This window comes from Mesoplodon bidens (assembly GCF_964165515.1).
Source record: "Mesoplodon bidens genome assembly, chromosome: 4".
NCBI lineage: Eukaryota > Metazoa > Chordata > Mammalia > Artiodactyla > Ziphiidae > Mesoplodon > Mesoplodon bidens.
This window is the reverse complement of record NC_138160.1, coordinates 89150959-89165691: the sequence shown is the minus strand read 5'-3', so window position 1 is coordinate 89165691 and position 14733 is coordinate 89150959.

The following is a 14733-nucleotide window of genomic DNA, read 5'->3' as shown; positions in this document are numbered from 1 at the left end:
TGTTTGAATGGATGCAAAAAATGTTTCAATAAAATAATTTCTATAAATATATTTATGGCATTAGCACCATATTGTATATCTATATTATTTATACTGAATAAGCTATAGAAAACACTTTATTAGATCATATTATTTTACTCATGTACAATAGATATAATATTCACAAAGTGGAATAACATTTAGGTTTATTGTTTGTTGCTTCTTTGTCAGTTTAAAGGCAGTAGGTTATTGATTTTTTTATACTGTTTTATCAATGAATGACCTAAAACTTAAGGGTCCTTATTAATTTTTTCCCATAAATACATTGCGGCTGTGTAATATTTTCTGATTGTATATGTGAGTAAATGTGTGATGTGTGTGTGTGTGTGTGTGTGTGTGTGTGAGAGAGAGAGAGAGAGAGAGAAAGAGAGAGAGAGACATTAACCCATCCAAAGTGACCCAGACTCAGCTGGGTTTAATCATTTAAATGTAGGTTGTACCCAATTAAAATTAAATTCAAATAGTTTTAAGGTGGATTGGGGAAATACAAAACAGAATAATAGAAATAAGGCAAAATATATATATATATATTTTTTTTTTGGACAAAAATATATATATGGGGGGGCTTCCCTACCAGTTAGCTATTTTAGACTGTGAAGTGATATCCCAAGAGAAGCCAACGAGGCTTCATTACTTGAATCATTTAAAATTGGACTGAACTTAGCTTGGGAGAATGTACCATTGGGAGTAATCATGCTTTGACAGAGAAAGACTGAGAGATCTTTTCCAATTCTAATTGCCATGATCCTGTGTAATTCAATTTGAAATGGCCTTGCTATTCTAATTGACAAAGATCCTATTTTTACTAACTCTTTCTTTTTCATAATCCTGCTTCTGATATCACTACTCCTTTAAAAAGAAAAAGTAACCCTCAAGCTTGGTTCTCAAGTATTCATTGAATTACACTCCTCGTTACCTTTTTTTTTATTTCCCCCGCCAGGCAGACTGTTTTGCAGACGCAGGCACTGCACTCAGGGCTGGGCAGACAGTGATTATTATCACCCCCTGCTTTCATCCATTAGAGCTGGGCGTTAGCAGGTAAGGGTGAGGGCTGACAAAGAGGTTTTCAAAACTGGTCAGCATAAATGCTTCCAGGAGGCCAATTCAGGATAATCTATTGAAATATGGATCAGAAATATTGCCAGCCGAGGCTGAATACCTCTATCTGTTGCATTTAAGCCAAAGCAATAGAATGCTTTCATGGGAGAAAAACAACAAAAGCCATAATTACATGTGGAGAATTGTCCGTTCTCATCATTTGGGGGTTAATTTTGTGAAATGGTTGCCATTCTCTCTGGATCCAGCATCTGTCTCAGTCATTTTATTTGTTTTGAGATGCTTCAGAGGTAAAATCCCTGGAGACTTGAGTCCAGGAAGCCTTCTGCTTTCCAGGAGCTAATTTGTGACAAGATCAAAGGGGTCTATGGTCCCAGGAGCCTGAGTTACACTTTGGAATTACGGGTGTACCTCATTTTACACAGCACTTCTATGTTTGAAACATATTGGAAAGTAAATTTTAGTGAATTGAATTTTATTAATCCACTAATCCTTTCAATTGGTAATGGCCCCTGATCATTTAATTCATCAAATTGAAGTGGAGACATGAAATAAATCTTGTTATAAGCTAAGAATGCTTTTGTGATGTAACTATCAGTGTTTTATGGCAGGTTTTCTTTCCCATGTATTTGTATTCAACAATTTGGGAAATGGAGAAGTAAAACAAACAAACAAAATCATTCTGAAAATTTGAAATAAAATTTCCAAACACTTACAAAACAGTAATTACAATGCCTTAAAATTCAAGTAGCCATACATAGATAATATTTAAATTATTAGAGTGATAAAAGTTTTCCCACTGTGCTTTACTAACAGTCTTTTATTGTGGAATATTTCAAACATACAGACAAATATAAAGAGTGATATAATAAAGATTCATTACCCACTTCTCAGAATTTTAAAATACTAACAAGTTTTCTTTATTGTTTAAAAAATAAGCATAGGTACATGTACTTGAGAATTGTTAAACCCCTCCCTGGTGTTATTTCCCTTCCTCGCTCTCCAAAATAGCTTCTATCCTAAAGTAGGCATATACCCTGCCTGTCTATTGTCAACATTTTTACTAAATGTATATTTTACCAATTTTACCATAATTGGTAAATAGTATTTGTGTGAGTTCTTAAAAAGTTCATAAATGATATTATACTTCGGTCTCGGTTTTTTCACTCAGTATTTTGTTTTTAAGTTCTACCTATATGAATACATGTAGATCAAGGTTTAAATAAATTTAAATAGTCACCCTAATTATTTACTTATTCTTCTAATGATTTAGTTTGCTTCCAATATTTCACTATATAGACTATGCAGCATGTCTCCTTTTGTATAAATGTTCAAGTTTCTTTAAAGTCTATGGCAACAACTGGGGTTTCTGGGTCTAGAATACATGCATCTTCTACCAGATTGCTCTCCAAATGTATACTTTCACCAACAATAAGGTAGTCAAATTAATCAATCTTTTCCTTATGATTTTCTACTTGCTGAGCATGGTTTAAGAATTTCTTCCCTCTCTGCATTATGAAAGTGTTGTGTACACATTTATGTCTTTAATTCATTTGGATTTTTTTTTTAAGTATGATATGTAAGGTATGGTTCTAACTGTACTGTTTTCCATATGGAGAGTGAAGCTACTTATAAAGCCTGCTGGCTTTTAAGGTCACCTCTGCTTGCACTCAGGTCTTATGTAAGACTAGGTATTTCCATTCAGTGATAGGTCTGGTTTCTTTTCCATTCATTGATATGTTGACCTTCCCCTAACACCACATTATTTTAGCTGATATAGTAGTACACTATAGTAATTCATGATCTCTAATGAAGCAAATCTTTCCTTCATATTTCCTTCTTCAAATTTGTCTCGGTTATCCTTGGAATTTTATGCTCTTATATGAATTTTATAGTCAGTTTTTAGGAAATCTTTAATGTGATAAAGTGGTAATTAAAATGTGTAATATAATCTATTCTACTTATATCAAATCTAAGTTATTGCTCATTAGTCAATATTAAAGATCTCCTGCCATGTCTTGACACTTAACTTCTTTGAAAAATTAGCTTATCATGTTCCCTTTCTTCTACAAATAATTCCTTTCTCTCAATTTTAGTAATTTTCATGTTATTCCCATTCTCCCAACTCATGGGCCTCTTACTATCCATTCCTGCACCAAGTTAACAGATTCAATCCTTCTTGTCCTGTTGTGACAGTACTTTGTAAATGTAACTCTTTTCTCTCCTGGTCCTTCTCTATTTCCCTCTCCAATCAATTCTACAAAGAACTTGTAGAGCAACTGTCTTCCTGTTTTCATCATGCCTCTTGTATACCTAAGAACTTAGACTCTTATTTGCCACAGGTCTTGTGTGACCTTCCAAGACCACACATCCAATTTCATCGGTGAACAACTCAAGTCCCAGCGAGGATTTGCCCTTCCCAGAGTCACACAGCTAGTCAGCAGAGGAATTAGTATTCGGAAGGTAAAACCTAGTTCAGAGCCCTGGTGTTCTGACTCCTGAACCAATTTTCTTTCTACCTTTTGCTCTCCTCCCCCAAAACCTTCAGATATTATTCCCTAAATGATATTGACTGCATTGATTTTACTTCATATAAATCTCCCAAAGGAACTTCCCTTTCTTAGTCTTACCACAAAATGTGACTTGTTCTTTCCCACTTCTTTGGAAATACAAACGTTCACCTTGAAATCCAGTCTCCTTCCTTCGTCTGACTATGTCTCACCTTCTTGGAAAACATGTCTCTTTTTCAGAATGTATAACTACTGCTACTGCTACTACTGATATTACTACTCTTAACAATAATCATAAAACTATCACTTATTGCACTCTTCCCATGAATCTAGCTCTCTAAAGACATGGCCTCACCTTGCTTCACTCCACAGATGCAAGATTGGAAACCCAGAGTGGTGAAATAACCTGCCCAGGATTCCACAATCTGGAGTAGAACCTGAGTCTCTAGGACTCCAGAGCCCACGAGTTTACTACTTTGTTCTGTACCTCGTAACTCTCTAAGTGTTTGGCAATTTTCAGCACTAGCTTTCTCTTAAATTCAGTTGTGCTTACTCTTATCTGCTTTGGGTATGTTCTTAATGTTGTCATAAATGTAGTTCTATCCTTTCAACTAGATGAGTATCCTTTGAACACAGGATCATTTAAAACTTTCTTTAGATTGCCCTTTCCCCTCAGAGCATCTAGTGTGAAGCTTTGCTCTGAGCCTTCCCTTGACAAATGATGGTCTAATTAGCCTGGAGAGTCTCTGACAACCATCCAAGAAGCGTCTGTGTTGAAAAATGTCCCATTGTGGCAGAGATTAGAACTGGAACCAACAGTTTTTATGACAGGGTGAATAGAATGCCACTGAGAAAGCAAATTTACTATATTTCAACACAACTTGTTTGCTGTTGCATAAAGTCCAACAAAAAGCTCTTTGATTCATCATAACTTACTGCTTCTGTAGCAAATAGTATATGTTGTTAATTAGAAACAAATTTGGCCTGTCATGTAAAATGCATTATAAACAGTTTTGAGTGAATTTTACTTCAAAAGTTATTTTGTGGGGAAAAACCATAAAAGCATGTGAAATCACTGATATGAAGAAAATGCATAAATGTAATGCAATTCGAGGTTCACTGTTTACAGTGCTCACATAGTGCTTTCCAGGAGCTTAGATGAGAGTGGTCAGGGACCACGCTCAGACAAGGAAGGAAGTCCTGTCCTCTCCCCACTTCATCCTGAACAATCATCTTTCATCAGTAAATAAGCAGGTAACAGAACAATCATCAAAAGGCCTATTTAAAAGACACTTAAAGAATTTTAACTCTCTTGGGTTTTTTATTATAAAATTTACAAAACAGATTTTTAAAAATTTAATAAACCTTATTTTTTAGAGAAGTTTAAAGTTTACAAGAACAGTGAGCAGAAAGTACAGAGTTCCCTTCTGCGCCCTCTCTGCCCACACATCTCCACTCCACCCCCCAGCTTCCCTTATTATCAACATCTTGCATTAATGTGATATATATGATACACTGATGAGTCAATACTGATACATTATTGTTAACTAAACCATAGATTACATTACTGTTCATTCTTTTTTTTTTTTTTTTTTTTTTTTTTGCGGTCGCGGGCCTCTCACTGTTGTGGCCTCTCCCGCTGCGGGGCACAGGCTCCGGCCGCGCAAGCCCAGTGGCCATATCTCATGGGCCCAGCTGCTCCGCGGCATGTGGGATCTTCCCGGACCGGGGCACGAACCCGTGTCCCCTGCATCGGCAGGCGGACTCTCAGCCACTGCGCCACCAGGGAAGCCCTACTGTTCATTCTTTGTACATTCCACGGGGTTTTGATAAATACATAGTGACATGTATCCACCATTACAATATCATCCAAACAGATTTTAAACTAAGTATAAAAGGAGACTGGAAGATACCATTTTGAAACATCTAACTGTGGCTGAAACAAGTTAAATGAACTAAAACTCAACCCAAAACTTAGTGAACTTATTCTTTATAGTTCCTACCGGTCAGAAAAACAGTATAGTAAAAATTAAGTAGGCTTGTCTTTGAAAGCTGTAGTTATTTTGATAAACAGTGCTGTCAAAAACAGCAAATGCGAACCCCACATACTCTAGCCCATTCTCTTTCATGTACTGTTCTCAAAGTTTGGTGTGAATACTTCATAGTTAAAGTATGTCTTCCCTTGAGGCTCACAAAGCCATTTAATTTCTGTTCTGGCATCTGGCCTGTTGTGTTTATGAGGTTCTATTGAGAAATGGAATTGATGATTTCTTCCATAACCACAAAGAAAAAATTGAGAGTTACTGATTTCCAACCACTATTATAACCTTTCATGTTTTTCTGGAAAAATGTTTTCTCTCCAAAATGGAAAAAAAAAAAAAAAAAGGATTTCCTATTAAATGTGTAACTGGTTGGTATCATCCTATTCTTCAAGATGTTGAAAATTCGCCTCAGACTTGGCCAGAGGAAGGCTGGAGTTCCCCATATGTAGTTTGGAATCTACCAGATGTTGCTGCCTGGCCTGATAGATCTCTATTGGTTCCTGCTTGTCACGGCATTATTGTCAAGAAGAGTGGATTTCACATCTAGGGGTGACCCCGCCTGCCCCCCACAGCAGCTTTCTTGTCAGTATACATTCACTGCTCTTGCCTCAAAGACCTCCCTCCCCAATCCCCACAGTCCCCTGAGGACTTAAATGAAGTCAGGGGTGATGCTTTTTCCAGTATCTTCCCCTTTGTGTGAAGTGCCATTTTAAGGCTTTCCTGGAAAATCAAAATCCAAGTTGTCAGGTACAACATTTCCTCTAGAGCAATGGTTCTTAATCGGGGGCAAATGTGGCCCCCAGCAGACATTTGGCAATGTCTGGAAATACTTTTTGGTTGTTACAAGCTGGGGAGGGTACTGTTGGCATCTCGTAGATAGAGGTCAGAAGTGCCGCTAAACAGCCCACAGTGCACAGGACACCCCCCCCCAAATCAAAAGATTATCAGACTCAAAATGTCAGTTATATATACTGAGGTTGAGAAGCCCCGCTCTAGCATTTTCGTCAGTTGACCATTTTTGTCATCCCATGTTGAAATACTTTGCATTTCAAAGTATTGCATGTGTTGAAGTATTAAAGCATTACATCCTGATTGTTTTAAAAAGATAATGTCCAGTAATAGAGGAAAATAATGTGTTTTCCTATCACCTTGTTCAAGAATAAAGCTACAGTATTTGCGAAGTAGATAACCTTAGTTGTCACTCAAAATGTAAACTGTCATAAGGGATAAGAGATTAACTGATTTCACTGCTAACTTTTATAGTGTTTTTATTTTCCCCTCTAACTACCTCCTCACTATCTTTGCTGACAAAGATGTTTTAAAATGGAAGACAATGAGATGCTTTTGTTTATGAAAAATGAAGTGTTCAGGCACAAAACATGCACAGTGGACCTCTTATAGAACGTTTAAAATCTCCTTTTGTTCAAAGATTTTCTTAAGTGGCTATTTGTCACTTAGTAGGAATTTCTGTTGTTGCTGCTGTCATTTTTATGCATAAACACTAGCATCTGTAGATTTCCAGAATATCCTTTAGCATTTCATATCCCTTGATGTTGGGTTGCCTCAGATGATTTTTCCATATTAAAATCGTGTTTAAAATTATGTAGAAATTTGTCTGAGCATACACTAGAAAAGCCATTGCACACTGGCAACCAGAAAACCAGATCCGACTCACAGATGAGTTTTGTTTATCCAGGATGAAATTTAAATGTTTTAAAATGAGTCATCAATATTCTAAAAAATAGTAGACTGTTCATAAGAATCTAGATATCTTTTTTTTTTTTTCCTGGAAAATTGGAAAGATCTAGCATTTGGGGCCAGCATTCCTTCATGGCAACAGTTCACTGAGAAAGGACAGCAGCTAGACCCTTTATCCAGGGCAGGTGCCTGCCAGCTTGCTCTAGTTGCCACCCAGCCTGCTTCATTCAGTTACCTTGTCTTCCGCCCCCTGTGGTCATTTGAATTTGCAACTGCTGCTCCTTATGGGACAATTAAGTTCTGTAACTGGAAATGTCAGTAGTTAGTTTATGATCCAAAAATTGGTTCATAAACTAATTTAACAACTCATATCGAAGTCAGATGCAGAGCTGAGGCAGCTTAGGAGGGTGGTAGGGAATATGATGAAAACAGAGAGCCTGACTGAATGGAAGGGGAGGGTCATGAAAAGAATCACGCTTTAATGTGAGAACAGATTCAGGGGATCCAGTCTGCTTTCTAGTATTAGCTCTGCAGAGAAATCTTCTGAATTCTGGTGAGAAGAGAGCAGGCCAGGTAGTAAACATGAAGAAAAATCAATGACATTTATAACAGTGTCAGAGACTCTCCGCCGTTGACATGGCCTGTATATCATCTTTGCCCCAAGTGATAGTTCCTAGTCCTGGCCTGTGTTCCTGGGGAATCACCAGAATTAGAAACGGAATCCAGGAAGAGCTCCATGAGGCGAGAGTCAGCCCAAGATAGGGGATGGAGGGAATTACAGTGCACTGCAATCAGGGTACAAGGCAAAGGTGGAGCAAAAAGCAAACCCAGTACCAAAGCATAAGAAGTATCAGATACAGGAATTAGGATACTAAGTTTAGAACCTAAGCCAGATGCAGAAAGACGCAGATGCCAGTTTCTGGCCTTCGCATTCCTTTTTGGGAAGTCTGATTTGGGTGAATCTGGAAAACCCATGGTTTCCTTTTTCGATCTGTAGTAGTCTGAGGTCCACACTGAGGTCTGAGGTCCAGACAATATCTGATTCCCTCATCAGTTGCAGTGATTTCCTTTTGAATGTTGTGCTTGATAGACCATATTTCTACTTATCCAAGTTATCCATATCTCTAGTTTTCCTGGAGAAAAGCCAGGGGTGGTCTGGCTCCACAGAGCTTCAGGCTACTTCCCTCTCTCCTGGCTCTCAAACAGGACAAACAAGATAAAATCTTTAAGCTGCAGCCTCCTCCTGAGCTCTCCACATGTGGAGATGAAGAGGAAACCTCTCAGGGATGTCGGGTGGGGGAGAGTGAGGGAATGGACTGTTTGGAGTGTTTAAGCCTTATCTGATGAAAGAGAAAGAAGAAAGGACTGGAAAGAAAGACATCTGAGGAAGGAAGAGAGTGAAAGAACATTAACATTGTTGCTGGAAGGAATCCCAGGTAAATACTACGCTAGGCTAGGTTTTCCCTGTTTGATATGTGTAGAGGGACCATATAATTTACCATCCAAACCTGAGCTCCTTTAAGAGAGAAAGAGGAGCTGTTAGTAATTTTTCCAAGATGCCAGCATGATCCGGGACCGGCCCAGCCAGCCAAGGCATCAGGTCTCAATAGTTAGGGATAGAGTAAGGAATCTCCCTTCAGATTCACACCTGGGCTATTGACTAAATTGTAGAGGCCTGGAGACCTTCACTGTAACCTATGGTATTATGATGTCGAAAGTGAAGACTCAGACTTGAACTTGGTCAGGATGAAGGGGAGAGTGCTTCTCTTCTCTTAACGAAGTGTCAGAATGACCCAGGGACTTGAAAAAAATTACAGAGGCCCAGGAATTCAATTTTAATTATTCTGGATTGGGCCTAAACAAGATTTTGATGATTCTATTGTGCACCTCACCTGGAACTCTGTGGTTTCTCTCAGGTTTCTAGGCAACATACCCTGGTCTTCCCTTCCCCCAGGATTGCCCTGTGCTGAAGAGACAGTGGGATGGCCCTGCAACTAGGGAACCTGGGGCAGGAGGAAGTGGGAGAGGCAGTAAAGTGACCTGTGTATTTAAACTGAGAATGTGTATTTCTTGTCAAGGACAATTGAATATCAAAAAACTAAACAAAGCAAACAAAACAGCTGAACAAAACCAGTAAACCAGGTCTGTTCTAGCTCTTGGCGTCACAAACATGAAGGTTGAAGGGTCGTGCTTGGGGCGGTACTTGTCACTTTCTCCAGCCATACAGATGCATTTATTCAGTCAGTTGCCGCATACCTAGTCTGTGTTTGGAGATACCAACATCAAATCTCCCTTCAGACCCCAGAGATTTTTTCATTCAGCCCGTATTTCCGGAGCATCTTCTGGTTGAGGGTGCTAGAGACTGCCATAGTTGCCGCTGTGCTGCACAGGGCTTGGGACAGCCTTCACTTTCCAGACTGAGTTACTGAAGTAGCACCAGGAACCCAACGAGAGCTGGGCTGCTTTGAACTGTTAAAAGATAAACCGAGGCAGAATAAAAATTTTAAGTTTGAGCAAAAATTGATTTGCATCCGGCAGCACCAAACCAGAAGTGGTGGGAACACTGGACCACAGGAGCTCAGGAAAGACTTATACAGAGAAAGTGTGGAAGCAAAGAAAGGAAATTATTTGACTGTCTGTGGTTTGTGATTGGCTGTCCTTAGCATTTTCATTCCTAACCTGGAGGCATTTACAGGCTTAGATTTAGGTTTGCCTACAGGCTGGCACAGCATTAGAGCCCCTTCAGTCTAACAGCCTCAGCCTCGTTGTTTAATTAATTTAACCCAGCTGCTCTCACCAGCGTCAATGGTTACAAAGCAGGTAGAAACACCAGTTGGATAGGCAAGAATTAATGAAAAGCATTTGAAATCCTCATTGCAGCCTCTCAGAAAATCACCAAAGGATTACATAACCCTCAGCAAGTCTTGGGATCTTCTTGCCTCTGCTCATTCTGCCTTCATTTCTCTTCTCTCTCTGAATCTCATCCCTTATCAATAGCTCAGTATTTCAGTTTCATCTCAGATCTCAATATCTTGCACGGCTCGCCATGGTAACTGTTCTCTGTTTCCTTTCTCTCTCTCTCTCTCTCTCTCTCTCTCTCTCTCTCTCTCTCTCTCTCTCTCTCTCTCTCTCCACTCCCCCAAACTCGGCTTCCCAACTCTGGCTCCAGTAAGCTTTTCCTTTTCCCTCCTCCTCCTTCAGGGATCGATCGGTTTCTGGGGCCAGGGCTTGGTTTCCTTTAAGATGTAAATCCTGCAGCTCAGCTCAGTTCTAATCAGCACGACAAAAGGCCAGGAGCCGCCAGAGCTGCGGGCTCCTTCCTCTTAGAGCTTGCTGGGGGGAGGTGGTGGTGGAAGGGGGCGGGCGAGGGCTGTGATTGCTCCAAAATGAAGGGTTTGCTCTGCATATCTGAATGCAAATGGTTTGCATACACACATATACAAGCATGACCACATAGGCAGCCTGAAATATTGTGGGAGGATTCAGGAATGATTTTGCGTGAGAATGATATGTATGATATAGAAATATATGCCAGTTGAGTGCTTCTAAATTGATTTTTGTTACTGAACAACTTTGCAGTATATTAGTCAATGAAATTTTTGCCAGAGGAACTAAAAATGCCTTCTGATATCCCCTTGCTGTTAATTTTCACAAGAACAAAACAGAAATTATGCTAATAAGGGTCAGATGTGGAGAGGTATGTACAAGCTCTTTGAAAGAAAATTAGCACATTGTATCTTTTATGTCCATGAGAACAATATAAAATACAAAACAAAAAATTTGCAAAATTTTTTCTTGTTTGTAATTCTCATTAGACTGAGTACTCCTGGATAGACGGGATTGTTTTGTTCATCATTGTAACTGTAGCAACTAGTATGGTGCCTAAAATATGAGAGGTGATCATGAAACAAATAAGTATTACAAGCTGGCATTTGCCAAGTAACTGGCATTGTACTATAAGCACAGTATCTCAGTCTCCCAGATTTTTTTGTCATTGGTGTTATGTGGAGAAATGACTGTTCCACCATGTGATATTTTAAGGCTTATATCTTTTAGTTCTTGAAGATTCTTTTTATTTTCCTTCCTTCCCCCTTCCCTCCCTCCTCTCCAATCTTTCCTCCTTTCTTACTGTATTTAAATATTTAGATAAGTGCTGCCCAATAGAAACATAATTGTGGCCACTAATGTGAGCAACAAAATTTAAAATTTCCCCATAGCCATATATCTAAAAAAAGTAAAAAGAAACAGAAAAAATTCATTTTAATAATATATTTTATGTAACCTAGTATATACAAAATATTATCATTTCAACATGTGATCAATATCAAAAAAATCATAAAGAGATACTTTGCAGTCTTTTTTTTTAAAATGAGTTTTCAAAATCTAGAGTATATTTTACATATTCAGTATATCTCAATTTAAAATTGTCACATTTCAAGTGCTCAAGAGCCATGTGTGTGGCTGTCGTATGGACAACACAGTTTTAGACAATCTGAGTTAGAGATCAAAATTGCTAACCTGAATAATCCATCCTTTCTTTACTTACATCCAAAATGACTCATTTATCTATACACTGATATCTTGTAAGTATGCACGGCACTCAATACACATTGGTAGAATGAGTGAATGATAGTTGACATTACGATTTATTTTAGTCGGGTAAGATGTTAAAGAACTTGAGGGGGAGGACTTAACATTAATACTACCTACAGTATTGAACATGCGTTGAATCCCTGACATTAGACCAGATACTTGATAAACATTATCTCCTGTACTGCTCACAGCATATTTTATGAGATTGATATGATTAGACTCACTTTTACAAAGCAATTGAAGCTTAGCAATGTTAAGTAAGTTGCTCAGGGTTAGAATCATAGTAAATTGCTGAACCAGATTTGAAGCTATGTTTGGTCTGATTCCAGACTGAACCCTTCACCACAGCTTACTGCCTTTGTAAGATAAGACCATCAGGGTAAAGAAATAGCACAGGGAGGATGTATTCATTCTATCAAGTTAAAAAAAAAAGACCATTGCCTACTGTAGTTGCTGAAATTTTCTTTCTCATTTTAATAGAAAGAATAATTTAGTAGAGAGTAGCCAGCACTCTTATTCAACATAGTTTTGGAAGTTTTAGCCATGCAATCAGAGAAGAAAAAGAACTAAAAGGAATCCAAATCGGAAAAGGAGAAGTAAAACTGTCACTGTTTACAGATGACATGATACTATACATAGAGAATCCTAAAAATGCTGCCAGAAAACTACTAGAACTAATCAATGAATTTGGTAAAGTAGCAGGATACAAAATTAATGCACAGAAATCTCTTGCATTCCTATGCACTAATGATGTAAAATCTGAAAGAGAAATTAAGGAAACACTTCCATTTACCATTGCAAAAAATAGAATAAAATACTTAGGAATAAACTTTCCTAAGGAGATAAAAGACCTGTATGCAGAAAACTATAAGACAATGAAAGAAATTAAAGATGATACAAAGAGATGGAGAGATATACCATGTTCTTGGATTGGAAGAATCAACATTGTGAAAATGACTGTACTACCCAAAGCAATCTACAGATTCATTGCAATCACTATCAAACTGCCAATGGCATTTTTCACAGAACTAGAACAAAAAATTTCACAACTTGTATGGGAACACAAAAGACCCTGAATAGCCAAAGCAATCTTGAGAAAGAAAAACAGAGCTGGAGGAATCATGCTCCTGGACTTCAGACTATACTACAAAGCTACAGTAATCAAGACAGTATGGTACTGGCACAAAAACAGAAATATAGATCAATGGAACAGGATAGAAAGCCCAGAGGTAAACCCATGCACATATGGTCACCTTATCTTTGATAAAGTAGGCAAGAATATACAATGGAGAAAAGATAGCCTCTTCAATAAGTGGTGCTGGGAAAACTGCACAGCTACATGTAAAAGAATGAAATTAGAACACTTCCTAACACCATACACAAAAATAAAATCAAAATGTATTAAAGACCTAAATGTAAGGCCAGACACTATAAAACTCTTAGAGGAAAACATAGGCAGAACACTCTGTGACATAAATCACAGCAAGTTCCTTTTTGACCCACCTCCTAGAGAAATGGAAATAAAAACAAAAATAAACAAATGGGACCTAATGAAACTTAAAAGCTTTTGCACAGGAAAGGAAACCATAAACAAGATGAAAAGACAACCCTCAGAATGGGAAAAAATATTTGCAAATGAAGCAACTGACAAAGGATTAATCTCCAAAATATACAAGCAGCTCATGCAGTGCAATATCAAAAAAAAAACAACCCAATCCAAAGATGGGCAGAAGACCTAAATAGACATTTCTCCAAAGAAGATATACAGATTGCCAACAAACACATGAAAGGATGCTCAACATCACTAATCATTAGAGAAATGCAAATCAAAATGACAATGAGGTATCACCTCACACTGGTCAGAATGGCCATCATCAAAAAATCTACAAGCAATAAATGCTGGAGAGGGTGTGGACAAAAGGGAACCCTCTTACACTGTTGGTGAGAATGTAAATTAATACAGCTACTCTGGAGAACAGTATGGAGGTTCCTTAAAAAAACTAAAAATAGAACTACCATATGACCCAGCAATCCCACTACTGGGCATATACCCTGAGAAAACCATAATTCAAAAAGAGACATGTACCAAAATGTTCATTGCAGCTCTATTTACAATAGCCAGGACATGGAAGCAACCTAAGTGTCCATCGACAGATAAATGGATAAAGAAGATGTGGCACATATATACAATGGAATATTACACAGCCATAAGAAGAAATGAAATTGAGTTATTTGTAGTGAGGTGGATGGACCTAGAGTCTGTCATACAGAGTGAAGTAAGTCAGAAAGAGAAAAACAAATACCGTATGCTAACACATATATATGGAATCTAAAAAAAAAAAGTGGTTCTGATGAACCTAGGGTCAGGACCAGAATAAAGACACAGATGTAGAGAATGGATTTGAGGACATGGGGGCTGGTGGGGGGAGGGTAAGCTGGGATGAAGTGAGAGAGTAGCATTGACATATATACACTACCAAATGTAAAATAGATAGCTAGTGGGAAGCAACTGTATAGCACAGGGAGATCAGCTCGGTGCTTTGTGACCACCTAGAGGGGTGGGATAGGGAGTGTGGGAGGAGGCGCAAGAGGGAGGGGATATGGGGATGTATGTATACATATAGCTGATTCACTTTGTTATAGAGCAGAAACTAGCACAGTATTGTAAAGCAATTATACTCCAATAAAGATGTGAATTTTTAAAAAAAGAAAAAGAAAAAAATAAAAAAGCATTCCCCAACAACAACAAAAAGAGAGTAGCAAATATTCTTTCATTTTCACAAGTATTATAATTT